An 8,384-nucleotide genomic window follows, 5' to 3' on the forward strand; every position below is an offset into this window, starting at 1 on the left:
ATCCCCTGATCTGTGCCACGACTGAAGGGTTGTCTAACCCCTGAGGTTGAAGAAAGAAGAGCAGAGGATCACCCAACTGGACGACACTGGTAGCTGCAGCAATAAAATAAAGGTTAAAAGCTCCTTGGACAGAGGTTCTAGTCTGAGTACGTCTGAAGGGTATAAGGTAGCACCAAATAAAGCTGTGGGAGAACTGGGGAGTGTCATCTGTACCTGCTATTGTTGGAATAATAGTTTTTCTTGCATCTGAACTGCGCAAACACAGAGGTCATCTCACATATGGTTCGCCCATCAGGGGGACAAAGGACCTCCGGAGTGAGAAGAAGTGAACCCGGCCACACTGACTTGAAGGGTGTTGGTGAGGTCATTATTCTAATGACCTCATCAGGGGGAATTGTTAGATTATAATATTATTTTATGCCATGTTATACCCCTAATTAAAGATTGTGAATTATTATGTAGTTTTAGTTTGCATTATTCTCCTGAAGTAGAAGAAGCTGATAACTGTTGCATTTGTTAAACTGATTTGCATTACATTAGACTGCTGATTTATTGTGAATGAATGATATTGTTTTATGATGCATTATACTGCTGAGTTATAAGAAATACTGTTCGCAGAAAGTCATCGCCTTGTTTGTCTGATTAGAAGGGAGAGTATACTGGAGTTTTCTGCCCCATCTCAGCAGGAGCAGATAAACAGGGAGCCAAGGTTGTAGCTTAGGCGCCGTGTGAGAGAAAAGCATGTGAGTGTTTAGGCTTTTTATGATAAGGTGGAGGCACCAGAGGCTATAAGAGTTTGAGCAATGCTCCACCATTTTGAGATCTGAGGCTGTCTGCATACAGTGTCCATCTCCCACGCGTGTGTGCATTAAAATCATCGTTTGACTCAACCCGGCCGGACCAGTGTTGTTATTGTGGTTTCTCTCTTGTGTCCATCCCCAATTTGAACTCTCTCTCTCTCTCTCTCTCTCTCTCTCTCTCTCTCTCTCTCTCTCTCTCTCTCTCTCTTAATTGGCCTTTGAATATTGTTATAAAAACCTGTAAATAGTGACCCTACCCTCAAAATTGTGAGGTGGCAGGTCATCACCAGATAAGGGACTGTTTTTAATGTCATTTTTTGTGTATTTTTTAGTGCTTTAGATACTGAAACATATTGTTTAATTTAGTCTCTCAGCCCATCCTTCATAGCACTCACACAGGAGAGCTGAAGCTATAGAGTAGGAGCAAATTAAAAAATATTTTTGAGCCTCAATACAATTGAAATGTGTGTGCAGAAGTGGAGTAGCCCCATATGAGAGTGGCGTTGGTAATGTTTTCTACATTGACTGTAAGTCTCCAGTGAGTGTAGTCTGCCCACATCAGAGCACAGAGTTTGGTTATGTGTTTACTCTGAAAATCTCATCTCCTCTGAATCAATACTCCATTTACCACAAGCTCACACTGTGCTCCTCTGTCCTTTTGCTCTCCCATTTCTCTACATTCCTTCTCACCTGCTTGAAAGTGCTGTTGTTTTTGTGTCTCTTCTTCCTCTTTTGCATCTGTTCACAGTTCTTCTTTTTCCTCTTTTCTTTTACCCCTCTTTTTTTTCTTTTGCCCCCTATCTCCCTTTCCATCTATTCTATTTCTTTAAATCGTTAGTCCTTAGTTCCTCTTCTACAGTGCTGGGTGATGTTATTTTTAAAAGTAACTTGAACCATTACAGTGATAACTACCATAAAAAGTTACTTGTTAGAGTACTTTTGTGGTACCAAAAATTAAAACTCCTTGCATTTCCTTGTCCAGATGGAATGTGGCCTACTGTAGCATCTCTTGGACTGCATAAGGAGCAACAATATTGTAAAACTCTATGTTAACTTTCTATCCCATCCATTTCTTTTCTTTCACTTATCCCATTCAGGGTCACAGTTGGGCTAGAGCCAATCCCATCTGTCACAAGAGGAGAGGTGCGGTATGCTATGAACAGGCCAGCAATCTATTGCAGGGCTAACACAGAGAGATAGACAACCATTCAGACTCATAGCAAATTTAGAATCGCTAATAAACTGAAGGTGCCTGTCTTTGGGAGGAAGTCAGAGTACATGGAGATAACCCACACAGACATGGGGAAAAGATGCAAACTCCAGACAGATTGACCCCCAGCCAGCAGATTTAAGCCATTGACCTTTCTGCTGTGACACAATGGTGCTGGCTACAACACCACCATGCTGCCATTAATGACTTTAACAGAACTAAAGGCTAACTGTTGTGCTAGCAGTAGCACCAAAGTCACTTATCTTAGCTTGACCAAAATCAGCGTAATAAAATTCATTGCAACAGTATCTCAGGGATGTTCATTCAAATGATAAACACCGTACTGAGATCATAGGGAATTGCTTAATTTCCTCTTTTTATTTATTTTGACAGTCCAGAAGGAAAAGAAAACCTCTGTAAACTGTAAAGTTAAAAAAAGAAAGAAAGAAAGAAAACGAAAAAGAAAACTTCTAGCAGGACTGGGGAGGACGATCAGTCGACAGAACATAATGGGTGAGAGAGAAGAAAAAGTTAATGATATGCATTATTGGCAAAAAAAAAAAAAAAGGATTAAGAGTCAAAAGTATCTACTACTTTACACACCAATTATATGCTTAAGCCAGAACCTGGTTTCTCAGGCCAGGAGTCTGATAGCTGAAGCCTCTGATTAGCGTTCTACTTTTGGAAACTCCAGAAACCACAAGTAAGCCAGGAGTCTGAAAGCAAAGTGCTTCTTACATTTCAAGATTACTGCCATTCTACTCCTCAATGGGCCTCATTGTCATTGTTGTGGAGTTGTTCATAGCTCGCAGGTACTTCTTCAAATCTGAAATAGCTCTCTTTGCAGCTGAAAGACAATGATAATTACTATGATCATGATGTTGTTCTTGTCCTTTTCAGCCACAATTTCAACATAATGTGAATACTTCCAGCATGTAAACTGTTAAGAAATCAGTTTCACCCCGGTTCTTTTTTTATTCCTCAGAGACGGCACCGGACTCAGTAGTCATTTTCACAAAACCTTTATTCATCTTCATTTAAGCATGCATCTTCTAGAAGGGGAGATGTCCAAGGCCGGTGTCCCTCTGCAAATCTTCCACTCCTTTGTTTGTTACAGTCAGCTTTATAGAAGCGACCCCATCATAAAACCCCCATGTTGTGCTGCAAACTCTGTGTCTGTGTGTGTATATGCACGAACACGTGAGTGCCTGTGTGTGCGCATACCCGTGTGTCTATGTGAGTGCACGTGAGTGAGTGTGCATGTAGGTGTGGGTGCGTCGTAACAGTCAAAGCACTGTGTGTGTGTCTCTGTGTACGTGACTTCCTGCCGGTCATAAAAGTAATCTCCTCACCCAAGCTACACCAAATTCCTTTAGACAACATACAAAACAGAGTTAACATATTACAAACACTGAGACCCCCACTCTGCATCCACTGGGCCATTGGCCTCTTATTGTCTTACATTTACATTTACATTTAAGGTGGAGAGTCTCCTGCAAACCTACTTCTAAGTTTATAACAATTATGAGTTTTTATTAAAGGTACAAGCATCAGCATCAGCATCCCCCAACTGTAGCTTCCTGTCTCCTTTTATGACAGGCAGACCCCCAGTGTCAATAAATTCCTCTCCCTCTAAACAAATACACACACTCGCAAGCCTACAGCTAAGCCAAACTGAAACACAGACAAATCCTTCCCTATTCCTCTGATCTAAGCAAATTTAAAACATTATATTGTAATAATTATTTTCTTGTACTCACAAAAGGCTGCCCTCTTTTGATTCTCTCTATGTGATCGGTACTTCTTAAAAAGATTTTTATTTCTTCCCATTCTGCTTTTCTCTTTTCATTTTCATTCTCTTCTATTGATCTTTTATTTCCCACTTTTTCCTTTTTATTTAACTGATTTTTCAATTTGTTATCAAATCAAATTAAAATTCTTTTTATCTTGTTAAATTCAACACCCTTTTTCATCCCTTTTTTCTCTTCATTTTTCATCTGCATTTCTCTTTCTCTACTCTACTCTCCTTTCCTCTTCTCTCCTTTCCTCTCCTCTCCTCTCTAAAACCAATTTCCCAATAGGTCACATGGGTTCTCTTTGTGTGTGTGCACATGTTTATGCAAGTAAAGCCGCAGCTGTATTAAACACTTAGCCCTTTTCCACTCCTGAGCTGAGACAATTTATCCATCGCTCAGGGCGAGAGGAGTGAAATGGCTAAATCACATTGTGCCATTAATTTAATTAGCTTGTAATTGACATTTTAAATGCTTCACATTTAAATTAGCTGGCCTGGCATCGCATGGAAGTCACAGCAACTGAGGAATTGATTAAATCTCTGCAAAGCAGCGGAAAAGAAAATCCCAGCTCTAGCAGGAAAAGAGATGACATACTATAAGAGAGAATCACACTGGAGTATGGGCTATAAGTCAGAAAAAAGACATCAAGGGAAAAAATACACTTAGAAAATGAGATTATGAGGAGTAATGTGCAGAAGAGCTGTGACTGTAAGGAAGGTAGGATTAAAAAAAGAGAAGTCAGTGTATTAGATGAAGAAAAGCCCTTACCTACCAGAAATGACACTGGCCAAAGGTCTGTCCACAACTCATTCATCACAGTGACATCTGCCATATGCTACTCTTTTAACTGTTGTTGGTGTGTACACCAACACATCAAAAACCAACTGCTTCTTAAAAAAGAAATTAACCTAAAAATGTTTCTAAGATGAAACATTGACTGAGAGACTAATTTCCAGCAAGTGTTAAACAATAATATATTGCATCTGCTGGGTTAACTGGTTACTCTTTAGATAATAAAAGTCCTCTTTTCTAACAGTAATGACAATGTTGCTGGAAAAGCAATTTATCAAGCTTATAACACATCCAAATACCTATCATCTTATGTTATTCAGCACATTCCATACTCAGTGACTGTCTAGACTTTGTCTTGTGCATGGTATGTGTTATGCACATCAAACAGTGAATGTGTTGCTATTCCCAGTAAATATTGTGTCTGAAGCTTTTTGTGTGTGTGCCTGCATTAAAAAAAAAGAAAGAAATTTATCAGTTATGAAAGCGTAGCATTAATTGTTTATTGTCTGTGCACATGATCAGCCTGCTGCAGCTGATCCCTGTAGATGGTGAATATAGGCATACTTGTATAGCCTGTATAACTGTAAATTGCTGCTGTTGTTACATTTCTTGTCTGAGCTGACTGCCTGGAGTTGCTGATATGACAATATTGGTGATGGCAGGTAGCTCCATGCCCTCCTGGGTTTTAAATGCACCTTAGAACACACATGCATCAACACTACAATGAGCGGGTGGAGGGAGGTTTGGAGTCTTCTCTCACCCCCATTCTCTGCGACCTGCTGGAGCGGGGGGGCTAGGAGGAGGAGTTGGCCGTCCGACTGCGGTCTGGAGTGTGGGGCCTCCCTGCTGCTGCGGAGTCGGGGCGGTCTGCCTCCCCCCACCGCAGGGAAAAGGGTAACACCACCTGGGTCTGGGTGCAGTTCCCCCCCCTCCAGGGGCAAGGGTACCTAGACCCAGGGCTTAGAGTACGCTTGGGGAGTGTGATCGTGTGTACAGCGTCTCTTTATGTCTGTCTCCACGTTGGTTGAGTGTGGAGTAAGTGTATATGAGAGCATGAGGGTGGGAATGGATGTTTGTATCTGTGTGTGCCTGTATGTCTGTGTCTATATGTCAGGTTGGGTGTCAGGCGCCACCTCTCTGGGGACATCTTAGGCCCTCCAAGGTATGGAGGCCTATCTCCCCCTACCACCACTTCCCCTGCCAGTGGCGGACTCCCTCAGACGTCGGTGCGTTGGTGGTTCTTTGTGTCCGGGGATGGGCGTCCAGGTACACACCGGCTCACTCCTTGGCGGCCGCTTATCGGGGCCTGGAGCCTGGGGCTCGCTCGGGCCACTTCGGAGGTGGGGTGCCCCCGGCCTCTCGGCCTGGGGCTCGGTCCCTCAGGCTGGCTGCCGGCGGAGCTCACGGGCGCGTCACTGCAACTCCCCCTGGCTTCTGCTCATCTGGGACTCTCCTCAGCTCTTTCTGGGACAGTGGCGCGGCTGCCCCTCTGTTGGTCTTCCTTGGTCTCTTATGTTCTGGGGGCCTCTGGATGTCTGGAGTTTTGATCTCCTCCATACCTGCTTCATGCCCTGGAGGACGGGGCTGTGGCCCCCCCACACCCTCTAGCAGATCATTACATGAAGGAACCTTTAAAAAAAAACAAAAAAACAAGCGCGTCCATGCTCACAGGTCTACACACGGGTGATCACACCCACAAACTACACCCTTTTTGGCTCCTACCTCAAAGCACACTGTGTTCTGTTGATCTTATGTGCTGCACAATAATGTTTAATATTTAGTATTTACTGTCATATTCCCATATATCATTGTGATGTTGTTTATTCTATTACTCTTGTTCTCTTCTGCTTGTTTTCTTTTTTCTTTCTCAGCAGGTGACCCAGGTGATTGATATATGCATTTTTTTTCTTTTTTTCTTCTTTTTTTTCTTTTTCTGCCCATTCTGTTGGTTTTTGGTTTTTGCCCTTCTCCCCCGTCCCTCTTCTCAGCTGTTTCTCTTTCCCTCTTTCTTTCTCCCCTTCTTTCCCCCAGTCAAGTCTGTCCCATGTTCAGTAAGTGAAAATAAAATAAACAATAAAAGGTGAATCAAATGGACCATTATGGCAAGGCTGGGATGGTCAATTTGGTAAAGTAAATCCGTTGGGCATCTTTCTTTGCCTTTAGACAACAATTCTGATGGCAAAAGAGCCAAACGGGACAGGCGGCAAAAAAAAAAAGACAATATTGGTGATGTAACTCTGTTTTTGAATAATATATGGCTTAGCAAGTGCTGTGCAACAAAGCTAAGCTATATTGAACTGTATCCATGACAGCTGCAAGTAATCAGAATAGAACAATTCCACACTTAAATCACTGTAACCAACACTATTCATTGCATTTTACACATTTACATGTTGTAAACAATGATGCAATTTATAAGTATTATCTTTTAGTTGGAAGAGTACAAACAAAGCTTTGTTAGCATGCTAAAATATTAGGCTAACTTTGAGCTTATTTTTTGATATGTTTGCAACATGTTATGACATTGGCTCCTGTGCTTTGTTACCATTAGCAGTGTTCACATGGTAATTATGTGTAATAGTAAATAATGCACTTTGTGAGAGCTTTTTTATTTCCTTTCTAATGTTCTAATTCCACCAGGATACATATGAATCAGATCTATTCTATCAAGTCAGCAATTTTATCCGTAAGGCTAATTCATTACCAGCCTTTGTTTGCCCTTTGTGTACAAAAACAGGTGTATGTGTTGAAATTATGAAATTTAATGTTCAATAATAGTTAACATTAGTGGCATTAGTACCTTTTTCCAAGTTTAAATGAGGACATTAAAAATAAATAAATAACTGACACTTGTCTAATGCCCAGTAGTGAATACTGTGACTAAATAAGCTTTGGTGGTATAAGATGATAAGCTCCTCTCTGTCTGTACCTCCTCAGAATATATTCAGTAAACCAGAAAAATGATTAGCACAGCTCTGATCAGATTCTAATCAATGTGTATTTTTGTGTGTGTGAGAGAGAGAAAGAGGAAAATATGCAAAAGTGTTGCATTAACAACATTTTCACCAGTGTTTGTAATATTTGTGGGTGAGAACAAAAGTTTATAAAGTATGTGAATGATAGACAGGATTAGACAGGACACAGTGAGAGTCATGAACTGATATGACTGAACATCAAGCAACAACAGCTAGAAGATGGAGAGAGCAGTCTATGTGACTGTGTGTCTGCATTGCATATTTAAGTATGTGTAGAAGAGTGCAGAAAGCCAGAATGACTGGCAATGTCAGCACTTTTCATCTATTTTTTAAAGGAGCTCTTCACATCCCAGCACACACACATGCATACACACTTACAGGCAGGTATCTGGCTGGTGCCTGATATCTCATCCATGGGTTTTTAATATTCTTTCAGCTGCAGTTTTTCAAAGGGGTCCATCACAAAGACAATCTGTTTGATCTGCACACTGTCATCTGCAGACAGTAGAGGGTCAGAGATCTAGACCAATCAGCCACAAAGACTAAAACCAACTGCTTTGAGCCATCGTGACTTGGTGTTTGGCATAGGCCGTGTTGGCGTCATTACTACAGAAAAGTACTGTATTACACATTACTCATTAATTTTCTTAAAAGTAATGCAAAATGTTGCATTACTTTTTCATAACTCTGCAAAATTACCTGAAACACACTGTCTCATAATTACCAGGTAATATAGACTAATAGGGTACAGATAAGCACAACACAAATCGTTATCCTGATTAGGACAGACATAGAATCTTTCTTTTAGTGT

The sequence above is a fragment of the Rhamphochromis longiceps genome, linkage group LG5, assembly GCF_057381845.1.
Source record: "Rhamphochromis longiceps isolate RC_006_pf linkage group LG5, R_longiceps_female_GT1.1, whole genome shotgun sequence".
NCBI lineage: Eukaryota > Metazoa > Chordata > Actinopteri > Cichliformes > Cichlidae > Rhamphochromis > Rhamphochromis longiceps.